Source organism: Taeniopygia guttata, chromosome 13, assembly GCF_048771995.1.
Source record: "Taeniopygia guttata chromosome 13, bTaeGut7.mat, whole genome shotgun sequence".
NCBI lineage: Eukaryota > Metazoa > Chordata > Aves > Passeriformes > Estrildidae > Taeniopygia > Taeniopygia guttata.
This window is the reverse complement of record NC_133038.1, coordinates 2,276,959-2,290,165: the sequence shown is the minus strand read 5'-3', so window position 1 is coordinate 2,290,165 and position 13,207 is coordinate 2,276,959.

The following is a 13,207-nucleotide window of genomic DNA, read 5'->3' as shown; positions in this document are numbered from 1 at the left end:
CTGTTTCTAACAGGGGTATGGGTGTCAGCATCTTCGAGATATGTCTTAGTGTTTCTACCCACTTCAAGCCACAGGTTTGTTACAGAACCCAGACAGTTTGACTCCTGAAACAGATAAATGCACAAGCCTGAGTTTCTGAACTTTGGGGTAAAATTACAGCTTCAAGGGGGAGAATGGGATATGGGGTAGCCAGTTGGGAAAGGCTGTACCTGCCTACTGCCCCAGCTGATGGGGAAAGGAAGAGGACAACATGTGGCCAGGAGTTTGGGATAAAAGGAGGCTGTGCCCTCCGAAAGCTCTAGAGACAAAATCCCATAGGCATGTGCCCCAGTGGACTCTCCCCCTTTATTGGGCTCTTCTGTCTCCATCATGTACACTGGCTTTTCCTAGTGTGATTTTTGGTATAGCGCTAAGTGTCACATCTAGCTTTTCCTTTAACACCACCAGGAATGGTGATTCCACCACCTCCCTGGGCAGCCCATTCCAATGTCTGATGACATTTTTTTGGGAAGGAATTCTTCCTAATGCCCAGCCTAAACCTCCTCTGGTCCAGCTTCAGGCCATGTCTTCTTGTCCTGTTGCTGGTTGTCGGGTCACTGACTCCCACCTGGCTGCACCTCCTGTCACAGGGACTTGTGGAGAGCAGGAAGGTCCCCCTTGAGTGCCCCTTATCCCCACGCTGAGCCCCACAGCTCCCTCAGCTGCTCCTCCCCAGACCTGTGCTCCAGACCCTGCCCTGGCTCTGTTGCCATCCTCTGGACCCGTTCCAGTCTTCCAGTGCTGGTGAAGTGAAGGTTCCAGAGCTGGACACAGCCCGTGAGGTGTGGCCCACCAGTGCCAAGTACAGGCGTCAATCCCTTCCCTGGTCCCAATGGCCATGCTGTTGCTGATATAGACCTGGTCCCATTGTCCTTCTTGGCCACCAGGGCACACACTGGTTCACATTCATTTCCTGACACATGTATTTTCCATCATTTCCTGACACAAAGTGCCTCTAGGCCTTCATCGTCCTTGAGCTAGGGCAGCCCTGGCCTTGGAAACTGCCCCACAAGCCTCTTCCAGGGGCTGTTCCCTCCAGGCAGAGCCATCCCCTGCCCTTCCCATGGGAGGGAGGCGTTGAATCATAGACTCAAAGAAGGATGGTGTACAAGCAGCTATTACTGATTTTCTACCAATCTTTTGGCCAAAAAGGGCCCTATCCTGAACAGCAAAACTTTCCCTGCTTGCTGTATGTATCCTCTCTGGGGCCCCTTCAAAGCACCTCGCTGAGAGAGGGCTGAGCACTGCATCATGTTCAAACTGCAGATGCCCAAAGTATGCCTTTTAATGTGTCATCTAAAGCATAATTTTTAAAAAACATTGCAGATTTAATCTATGCAGAAACACTGCATAACAGTGCATCACTAATCAGTGCTGCTTTATCATTGTAGTTATATCTTGCTGTATCTGAACAATGGAGCTTTTATTACCAACTGCAAAACACTTGCAGCCATGGATTTCCTGGCTCTTGCATACAGCAATTATTTACCAATAACAAGCCTTTATATAATTGTTTTATGAAAAGCTAATGCTAAATATGTGCAGCATTTCCATGGTAGATTATATCTGCCCTACATAAAACCAAAGCTGCCAAAAGTTAACTGACTATTTGTGTGACCTCAAAATATAGTTTATTCCCACCCATCTAAAAAACCTAAAAAATTATCAGGTTGAAAGGCTGATGAAACAGACTGAAAGGAATATTTGTCATACAGTCACTGTGACATCTTCAAATTCCTCAATTCCTCAAATAATCTTCAATTTCCTCAAACAGAGAGATAAAATGCACCACACTCTTAAAATCATTATAGTTTAGACAATCTACCAAAATTACTCTTACCTATATGGTTGACTGCTTTAGTCAGGGTTTACAGGAAGTAGATTAGGTTCCAGGTAAATGTTTCAAGTATTTTGTCCCCAGTAGTTGATTTAAAACTGATTTTTTTCAGTATATACTGCTATGAAAACCATCTTCATCTTAGTAGTTACTCTCTGTAGACAGTAGTAGAGGATAGATTGTAAACAGAGATTAGTGCAGATTTGCAGCTGCTATCTAAATCCACCAGTCATGGGTTTCTCTGGTGCACTGCCAATAACCTTTGGGCTGCTGTGCAGAAACAGGTTCAAGTGTACTTTAGAAAGATTCACATAGGTTAATCTCTGAGGCTTTCTGTAGATGAGTTTCCTGTTTTGATCTGGTCTAGCAGAAACACATTTTATACCTAACTTAAAATGGACAAGTATAAAATAGTACAGAAGAATTCTATGTATTTTATAGCTGTAGTCATTATTGCTCAAATGCTTACAGGTGTACATGAATTAAAAAAAAAATCAGCTATGGATTTGACAGTACTGGAAGGAAATAGGCACAAATATGGGCCCACCCATGAGATTCTGTCTTCTACTCATACCCCAGGGGCCTGACACCAGAGCTTGGCATCTCCAAATCCTTCATGTCATACACAACATGCAAAGATGAAGGGAAGCTGCATCACTGCGTCATGGAAGCACAGAATGGTTTGGGTTGGACAAGACCTTAAAGGTCAGGCTGCTCCAACCCCGTGCCATGGGCAGGGACACCTTCCCCTAGATCAGGCTGCTCAGAGCCCGTCCAGCCCAGCCCTGACGCAGGCAGGTACGCTGGATACAGCCTCTGCTTTCCTAAGCCCTTACTGCCCACGTCAAAGCCACTCAGAGTCAAGCTTAGCCTTCCTCCTGTGCTTGTCTCTCCTCAAACCAGATTTACAGAAAGATACACTTCTCCTGTTTATGGAATGTTTTGCATGGTAATTCACACGGGTTTCATAATACATACTCTTTCTGCACTTTGATCAAGAATGATATGCAAATTTTTTATCACTGAGCTTTGAAGTAGTAATCAAGAAAAACAGTTTGAATAAAGTAATGAGTTAATTAGTATAAAAAAAGCATTCAGGAAATCAAAATTTCCCTGAGACCTAAGAATGAACATGTGTCAATTCAGAATCAGTATGCCATGAACTTGAAAGCTTTACAAGGACTTTGTGAAAAGTCTCAGAATTAGTGGCTGTTTCTTAACTAGTTTTTAACAGACAGACTGCAAAAGTGAGGAGAGAATTCAGAAAAAAAAATTAAGGAATTTAGTATGTTTATTGTAAAATAAGGCAGGAAGCTGTACAGTACATTGTGCTGTACAAAATCAGTTCATACAGAGAAGTCTCAAAAAGAGCTCACCACCAGCTTTTTTGACACTCATACTTTGGTACAGCTGAACTTCATTGCAGAATTTACACATTTTATTGCAAGCTCTGCTTCATTTTCATTTGGATCATGATTCTGACAAATCCACGTAACCAAAGGACACAACTCTTGGTTGAGTGCTGTCTTCAACTCCTGGAAGATCACAGAGAAGGCCATGGTGCTGGGCTATGGCTGAAGTTTCACACAGGCCCCATCATTTCCAAGCTGAAGGGTATTCAGGGTCAATCTTAGCTTGGCTCTGAAAGCAGTTGCATTTGTATCAGTGTGCTAAGCCAAATAATTCCTATGTTGTAGACATGCCTTTTAAAAGTTTAATTATAATTCTTAATTTAAAACCCAAATACTTAGACTTTGTGATCAAACTCTGCAGCTTTAACAGTTTAAAGCTAACACTGCAGACGGAGCAGTGAATGAGACTCGTGCCCAGAAAGTGGGTTAGTATGTCGAGTTTGCTGGAGGCTCGTGAGCTGCTCTGCTAGACACCAGCTGCTGCACAGGCAGGCAGCAAGAAACAGCCTGGCTGGGGAATAGAAATCACCAAGTTATTTTGTACAACTCTCTACTGTACACACTGAACCTGAAACACAATCAGGAAAATAATGGTTTATCTATATGCCTCTTTGCAAAAGCCTTCCTTTATAATTATGAGGTAAAACATGGGTTTATATGAGCAAATCTTTATGAGATGCACTTTTAGAAATGCAACAGCAGTCTAATATTGTCTCTCCAGAAGTAAGCATGAATCACTGAAGGGAGTAACTCTAGGTGTGTTGCAATCCAATCCCATTGTTTAATTCTGTCATTCTATAAGATGTATTACAGATATATTACAGTTCCTAGATATATATTTATGCTAGACATACATTTTAGACAAAAGTATTAATAGGTACAGTTAACAGTGCCCATCAAACTGCAAAACAAGATCAGAAAATTCTTGATAGATGTGCTGTTTGTCTTTTGTGTCCAAAGAGCCACCACAAAGGTGTATTAATAATTTATAATTTGTCTGAAAATAAACTGTGTGGAGAAACTGCTGTATTCATGTAGTGTACTGTAAGCCTGCTGTTCAAACCTCATTGAGACAATGTGTTTTATTCTTTAATTTAAATATATATATATATAATCTCTATCTAGCAAAAACCCCAGTTTTTCAATCATTAACTTTTTGCAGAAGGTTCCAATATGACAAGGGCTGTCTGGGAGCCAGGGGTCTGGCAGCCAGCTGGGCAGGGGTCACCACCCATGTGCCCAGGTGACAGCCAGGTTCAGCCAGGAGCAGGTCCCTGGGGGTGTGGCAGGTCCCCAGTCAGGCCAGGTCAGGATTCCTGGCCAGCCTCAGGGATGGCAGTGGCTCCAGCTGAGCGATTGACAGGCCAGGGCTGAGCTTAAATGGGTACTTGGAGCCCTGGGGCAAGGCTGGGGGTGACGTCTGGGCTGCTCAGGGCTGTTAGGGCCTATTAGGTTATTAATGTCCTAATTCTGCCACACTTTCAATGTGTAACTGCCCACTAATCTGTAAAGCACAGGTTATTTGATCCTCTGACTCAATATTATCTAAGCAGAGTTAAAAATAACCTGCCAGCTAATTCAGCTTCTGTTTATTGGTGTTGGTATAGAGCTCACAGTGTCTGACCTGAGTAATGAAATCCTCTGAAATGGCCCTATCCACTGAGGTTCTGATAAATGTGTTTGAGTTGAGCACACAACAAATTGTCTTTAAGATGACATCTTTAATACTTTTGGTTCTGATTACCCTCTTAAAGAAATAGATGCCCTTAACACTGAGAAAACACAGGCCTTGGAGAACTAAAGGTGTCCATAGCAGACAGCTGAAGATTTGATTTGATCAGAAAAATAGCTGATAAAAGAAATACCTGGTAAGTCAGCACCTGATGTAATGGCAAACATTTTAATCTTTAATACCAGAAAAAGCTTTATAGTTTTATAGCTGAGTTATAGCTTGGCAAAGCTGCTTATGAAGCCTCCAGAGCCCTCTTTGGAAAATCTCAGAGCAAGGAAGAACATTTTGGTTGAGGATGGTGTAGACATACAAGACCATGCTTCAGATCAGAGGAAGGGATTCAACAACTGTGCAAGTTATCCTTCAATCCTATATTGTGATCATTTATGCTCTCTCTATGTCCCTATCTTCTTTTTCTGCCTTTGCCAAGTGCTGGGTTTTTTTTATCAGATTTGAGAAAATCTGTTCACCCAGTTGGCAGGAGGAGGAAGTGGGTTTGTTGCAGTTCCTGTGCCAGGAAGGGAAATTCTAACAACAATAAAGGTTATAGAAGGGATATCAACCATTTTCCTACACCTTATTTGGATTTTATCTGTGGGGCCAAGGATTCATGCATAGATAAAATAATAATTTAGCTTTAACAACCTCATCTTGCTTTTTAATTCATTTTACTGACAGTCTTCTTCATAGACATATTCCTGTTCATTCTTTTCTGTACTATGCACAGATGGTGGTGGGCTTTTATTTCTTTTTAATGTTAGAGCAATGGCTGATGAACAAAAAATTGCAAAACTGACAGATTCTCTGCAGTTTGCATTGTTTCTTTTCTCTGTTAATATGTTTTTTTAAACACATTCTGTGTGTACTTTCAGGTGTTGCTATAACATCACTTGGTCACAAGAGGGAACTCGCATATCAGTCTCTGGTATTTATTTTTATATTACAACTTGGAGGACTCTGCAGACTGATAAAGAGATACTAGGATATGCACGTGTGCCAGGGGTGTAAATGTGTGTATATACACATCTACGTTTATTTATACATTCATGCCTTTTAGTTACCAAAGAAGGGAAACCACTCATAGAAATAAGGAACAATAGCCCTGTCAGGCATGGCAGTAGAAAAGAGCCTTAGAATGGCCCAGAAATAGCTTTTTTATGCTCATGGGTATATATTTACACTCATAGATATATGCTTATGGGTTGTGGCTTATCTCTGTTCCCCCTGTGCTATTCTGTAAATCTCAAAACCAGTACTAATGGTACGAGGGTGGAGCAGAACATGCTTCCTCCATCAGAACCTGACCAGCAGGGATTATTCTCACCAAAAAGTTTGAGCAGCCCTTTATTTGAACTATCTGCTCTTCACCTCTTCAAAGAGTCATTTGCTAGCCAAAACTTGACAGGACTTGGGATATTTTCCAGAATTTATGGTATGTAATGTATATGATTTTAATTTGATCGTTAAATGCATTTGCTAAAGAAGAAGACTCAAATACTAATTAATTTCCAATTTCTGCTAGGTGTCAGTGGCAACATCATGGATTGTCATCCAATCTGCCCAAGGTTCATATTTCTAAAATAAATTAGGTTATAAGTCCAGAGCTTACTAGCCTGACAAATAATGTTGTCCTCAGAACTTGGTGTCCACATCTTCCTACACCGATATTCCCAACCAAGCAATTGCCCAGTAATCCTGCTATTGTATTTGCAGGTTCCTCAAAAAAAAAACACATGTTAAATCTCCCTAATAAACTGAGCACAGTATGGGAACTTTTCTTTGAAGCTTTTTGCTGTTCCAGTCCAGCTCCTGGAGAAGATGGCCCGTGCACAGCTTGCAGTTGAGGATCCGGGTTTGCTGCTAGCTGAGCTGTAGGTGCTCAGGGTGGTTGGTTTCCTAGGAATAGGGGTCAGCTTCTTCTGTGAACATGGACCACCTTGTCTCACCCCTGGGGTGTGTCTGGTCCCTCACACATATTTTTTAAGCACTTTGTCAGATTGTAGTGGCCCTTTGGCTTATCACATGGCAGTGAAGCACTGCAGTTCCACAGGAGCAGGGGACAGACCATCAGGTGACACTTGCAGCACTCAAACAAACTGCTTGGTTTGTCTGTCAGGTGCATCATGTCCTTTTCGCATATTTTCCATTTTGTCCTGTGACTGTTTGAGTTCCTTAGCTCCCTTCAAGTGTTATTTCTGCACAAGTGCTACCCTTCAACTACAGCCTTGCGGGGAATGTCCCCACCGTGGCTGGAGACACTGCTGCAGATGCAGGGGGTGTTGGGCTTCACGTCACTGATGTGTTGAATGGGTTTGGGGCCCTTTGGGAAAAGAGGTGTCCTGCACCAAAGGGTGATTACTAGAAGAACTACTGCATATTTTGGAACCTGGGAAGAGATGTTTGGATTCAAGGAGCGAGCCCAGAGTTGATTCTGTTAAAATGGTTCTTGTTTATTCCATGAAAGTCACTAAGGATAGAAGTCAGCTTTCCTAACCTAAACTCACTTACTGATCTATGAATCACAGTTGATATTTGTCAGTTTTGATAGATAATACAGCTCCTGGTCCTGAAACTTCTAAGAGAAGATGATGCATAAGTAATCATTACCTATAATCTCTACATCTTATTTATTATAGAGTCTAATTATTTATATAACTGCACCACACCTGTGTATCATTATCCTGTTAGTCTGACTTCATGGGATAACAAAGTTTGCACAATCTAATTTTCAAAATCTTGAAAGACTGGGATTAGTCCAGGAAAACTACAAATAATGTTAGACCTCAAGCCAGGTGTAGCAGCCAAGAACATGTCTCATGCTGTTAGAACTTACCACATCCTTTGAGAGGAGGAGGCTCTGGGGAGACCTTATCACTCTCTACAACTGCTGGAAGGAGGGTGTAGCCAGGTGGGGGTCAGCCTCTTTTCCCAGGCAACCAGCAGATGATTGTCTTAAGTTGCTTCAGGGGAGGCTTAGGTTGGACATTAGAAAGAATTTCTTCCCAGAAAATGTTATTAGACATTGTAATGAGCTGCCCAGGGAGGCGGTGGAGTCACCATCCCTGGAGGTGTTAAAGGAAAGACTGAACATGGCAGTCAGTGCCATGGTCTAGTGACATGGTGGTGTTCAGTCACAGGTTGGACTCAGTGATTTCAGAGGTCTTTTCTAACTTAAATGATTCTGGGATTCTGTGATTCCATGTGTGGTGCTACAATCTGGATGTGGGCACAAACGCTGCTAGAAAAGGGAAGAAAGACTCTCTCAAGGCTGTATCTTTTAACTGCTATATTTTTGTGTGCTGCTGATTCTGGAGTTGGTTTGTGTCTTGATATACTTTTAGATGCCCTTTACTGATGTGTCTTTTTGTAATATATACAGCCAAATTACAAGCCTGGATGATCCTCTTTGGAAAAGAGTATGTGGTTTTTTTGAGTCTGGGCTCTAGCTAATCTAATCCTTGTGGATTAATCTGACATAACTGGTTTTGCAGCTTGCTCAGGAATTTCGGTAGGGATGACTGCAAATTTGTAGTGTGAAGTATAACCAAAGCATAGCTTCATTTCAAAATGGAGCCAGAGAAGTGTCAGCTCTAGAACCTAATGACATGTTTGCTTGATTCCAAGAAACTTTGAGGAAAAAATGAATGGGAACAAAAAGCTTGTGCTCTTCATTATTAATTCTCCTAAGGTTTTCTTGGAACACCTCATTGAAAAATAGGAGTTTTTCCTTAGTTTTCATTTGCTGAAAATGAATAACATTTCTGAAAGTTTTCGGTATAGTTTCCCAGTAAGAACAGATAGGTGTTGCTTGAAAATAGTTTTGTTTTGAGACATCCTTTAGGATGAAAGGATTCATCACAGATCCATCCATTTTATTTACTGTGTCAGATAAGACTTGTAAGGAGTGATAATTCTGGCAGATTTCCTTTCATTACTGATAAATCTGAATGGATAAAACTTGCTGCCACAAGTACTTACCCGGGTGTTGATTGAAAATATACCTTTAGTGAATGTACTTGGACTTGCCTTTGTGAACGGAAAAACTGACAACTTGTCCAAGTATAATTTATTGACATGCCTAATCTAATTTCAAAATACACTTACTTAACTGAGAGCACCCAGTGAGGATGCAGTCTCATTCTTCTTTGCCCTCTCCCTCCTGTATGATGAGTTGGATGGAAAATGAACAATTATTTTTCAGTGGGACAGTTTTCCATCCCACATAGCCACGTTTCCTGCATACAAAACTGTTTAGGTGCAGCCACCTTGTTCCAAAGTCCAGGTATTGTGTTGTGATCCCATCACTTCCTGGGGTCAGTAGTAGCAAAGGTGTCACTTGCTGGTCAGTATCTTCTAATCATTGCTTCCCTGAAGAATTTTTGGAGCTTCTGTGTTGATATTATAGTCAGCCTACTTGCCAATAACTTCAGATACTTTGTTTATAGCAGGAATTTTATGTGTTTTGACTAAATATATTCTAAATTACTTCACAGGATATTCCAAGAGCAGCATGGAATGGCAGCTCCCACGTAACCCAAGAAGTGTGTTTGATTCATCCCTGGAGGTGTTCAGGGCCAGGTTGGACAGGACCCTGAGCAACCTGGACTCATGGAAGGTGTCCCTGCCCATGGCAGAGGGTTAGAACAAGATGGGTTCTAGGTCCCTACCAACCCAAACAGTTCTATGATTCCCTCATTCTTGCCACTCCTTTTTGTCCCTCATCTTTATGCTTTGTGTTAATGAGGGCATTATATTGAAATATGCAGAATATATGCTGTGCTCAGCTCTCTTCTTAATTCCACAAAGGTCAGTAAGAGGAATATTGGAATGGTGAAAGCTGAATTAAATTATCATTCACTTGCACATCTTGCCCTCAGTATCACAAAGTGTATGAGGAGCGGGAAGACTTTAAAACTTATAAATTAAAAGTACTTTAAAACTTATAAATTTCTCTTCCCTGTTCCTCAAAGCTGTTGTACAACTTTTGCTGCCTCAGTGAGCCATCAGTGAAGGGTTCATTGGGCCCTACATGCCTGTTCTCTTAAACCCTTGTGAGATGTCCTAAAGCAAATGGTCTGTAGGGTACCTTGCTTCTGAGTAGGTGGCAACAATTAAATGCATGCTTGCACTTTTCCTTCTCTTTGAATGCCACAGCCTCTATTTCTAAGTGCACTATATTGCTGAAAATCCCTTGTGGTCTGTAGGGATCTTCAGTTCCATGCTTTCCTTTCTATTCCATTTTACTTACTTGCATGATGTCAGGCATATGGAAGTATGGCAAAATGAGAGTGAGAAAGTTTGTGCCACTGTGGAACAATCTTATATCAGTGACTGACTTATATCCTGCCTGAAGTCGATGTTAGACAGAATACGTCTCTTCTCTCCCACAGGCTGCTTGCAAAGTCAGAACTAGGCAGATCACTATCTTCATCTCTGAAGTCACGATTTCCCTCTTCTTTTGCTCTTTTACAATTCCAGTTTGTGGGGAGTCAGTGGGAACTCCCCTCACTCCTGGGCTTTTTGTTGACTTATTGGGAAATACTTATTTAGTCTGAAATTTATCAAATTAAAAATAAGCAATATGAACACAATGAAAAAATCAAGGGCATCTGTTTTCTTGTGAAATGTCTTGATGATGCTGTTTCTAACATGAGTAAAAAGAAATATTGCTGGTATTATACATGTAAAATTATCTTTAAGGTAGTTTTGTACTTGCTGATTTTTTTTTTTTTTTTTTTAGATTATAACCTGATATAAGCTTAGGATTGTATCATGTGTTACTTCACTACTAGATTTAAAACAGCAGAAGCAATTTAGACACATTGCTCATTCATGATTGATTTTTTTGTATGTGATTCACAGAAAATATATATATTGCAATCATGACATTGTGTTACTGAAGCTTCTTGCCTTCTCTTTCCAGCTCTTTCACTCCTTTGTTACCTGAACTATATCTTTATATCCCTCTTTATCCCAATAGGAAGAAGACAGCATTTATCTTGTATCTCATAACCATGGTGTGAAAATTCAGGATTATTTACAGAAGTTAATGGAAGATGACAAAAGATTTATTCTTTGAACATGTGCAACTTGTGCCATGGAGTGTGTCCATTAAGATGCTGCATGATATAGATTTATAGATCACTGTGGTTACTTCTATGGCAGATGCCCCTAGAGGTCCTGAAGAATCTTTAGTTCTCACTTTTGGAGATTTTCAATTGATTGAATCAAAGGTGGAAGGCCAATAGAGAAGATGGGAAGGGAGCTGCAACCACCTGTGAGCAGGCAGAGGTTTATCTGGGACTGGGAACTGTAATTCCTTTGGCTTTAGTCTTCCTAGTACCACCACCTGATATTGTTAATATGATATAACTTATGTGATGTTATTGAGTCTTGACAATGTTAAGCCCTGGTGTGTGTTGAACTTTACCATCAAACACAGCCAGCCTTCAGAAAATTGTAAGATGCAGAGAAATGAGTGCTCCATCTTAACTAATTTCCTTACTTTTCTGTAAAACTACAAGAGTGAGGCTTGTCCACATGCCTCAAGAGGGTGTTGTGAGGATAACCCAGATAAGATCAGCTTTCTTGTACAAGTATGCAAAGCTTTTATATACCAAGTGTGATTTATGTCTGTGAGCATTTGAACAGCAGCCTCTCCTTCCCATAGCATGGCATATACCAGACTTGTTCTTACAGGGGTGCAGGAGATTAAGGGAAAAGCAGCAACAGATCAGATGCACTGGGGCAGTTCTAGTGCCTCCAGAAATATCTTCAAAAGCAATTTTCATTTCTTTGTCATTGGAGACAGATTCTTATTAGACCATTGACACTGCTCAGGGCTTGGACTTGTTCTGCAGCAGGTCATGGAGTTAAGTAAAATCCATGCAGGATAACAGACTGCAGCACAAGAGCTTTGGCTCTGCTGCTGTACTTCTGACCTGGTAAGTGTCCTAGGAGAGACTCCAGCACATAAAACTGTCCTAGCTGGGTTTCTGAAGACAGCACTACAAGTTTTGCAATATCCATGCTGCTGTGTGGATGCCTGAACTAAGAAAATTCTACTGTGGAACTGCAGATTTTGTGAACGGGTTTCTGGCTGACTGTTGACAGCAACAAAACCCTTCAAAGAAAGAGTTGTGTGCTAGCTGCTGTAGCAGAATTGGGAGAATCCCTCTTTGCTGGAGGGCAAAATAGCTTCTCAAGTGCCTTTGGGTCACTCTTAGCATATAATTTTGCATTACTTCTTACTGAGGAGGAAGATACTACAGTTGTGGTGGTACATGATATGGAACTGGTCTGTGCCTGCCCAACATTGAACTCTCCTGAGCAGGCATTCCTGGAAAAAGAGGTATTTTGTACACAGATAATGGTGCTACTTCCCACTCTGCAGAAAACAGCCACTCCTACCCTGCATCCTCAGTTACCAAGTGTTTCTGTCTCTGAAATCATAAAGCAAATTGTCCAGCTTGTCTCTGAGTTTCCTGTATCTGATGTGAGGTGTACAAACAAGGCAGGTGTGGAGCTGTGCATGCTTGAACACAAGCGTGCACCCTGCCGTGGGCTCCTGGGCAGGTTTGAAGTGCTGGAAGAAGGGCTCTTTCCCAAAGTCACTGTTGATTGACAATTAAGATTTTTCAATCTATTCCACGATATAATTGACTTGTGCAGACATGTTATCTTGCATGCGGAATGTCTGACCTTCTTCACCTCCCCTGTCCCCCCTGCCCGAGGCCACATCCTCTCTATCATAGCATGATATGACACATCTCGCTAGAGCTGCAACAGGGAGATAACTGAGATAACAAAATAGGTGCTTGTTACGGTAATTAAGTAGCTCAATGGATTAGTTGCCTTTTGTTTTCATCTGTCAGTTTCCAATCCTACTGAGAGTCAAACACAAGAGTGAGAGTGAGAGTGAGAGGAGGACCGTGGGCATCTGCTGGGTGCCCAATGCCCCAGGAGCCGGCCCAGGGTCAGCTGAAGGGATCTTCTGGCCTGCCAAGAGACATCCAGCCCTGCCCACAACCTGCCAAGTCTTGCAGGGCATGAGTCCCGGGGAGAAGATCTGAATATGCCTGTGGGGAGGCAGACAGTGAAAATATTTCAGGGATTGCCCCATTCCTGGACTCACAGGAGCTCGGGGAGGTCACCAGTGTGAGCAGACACTTCGCAGCAGCTCACGGG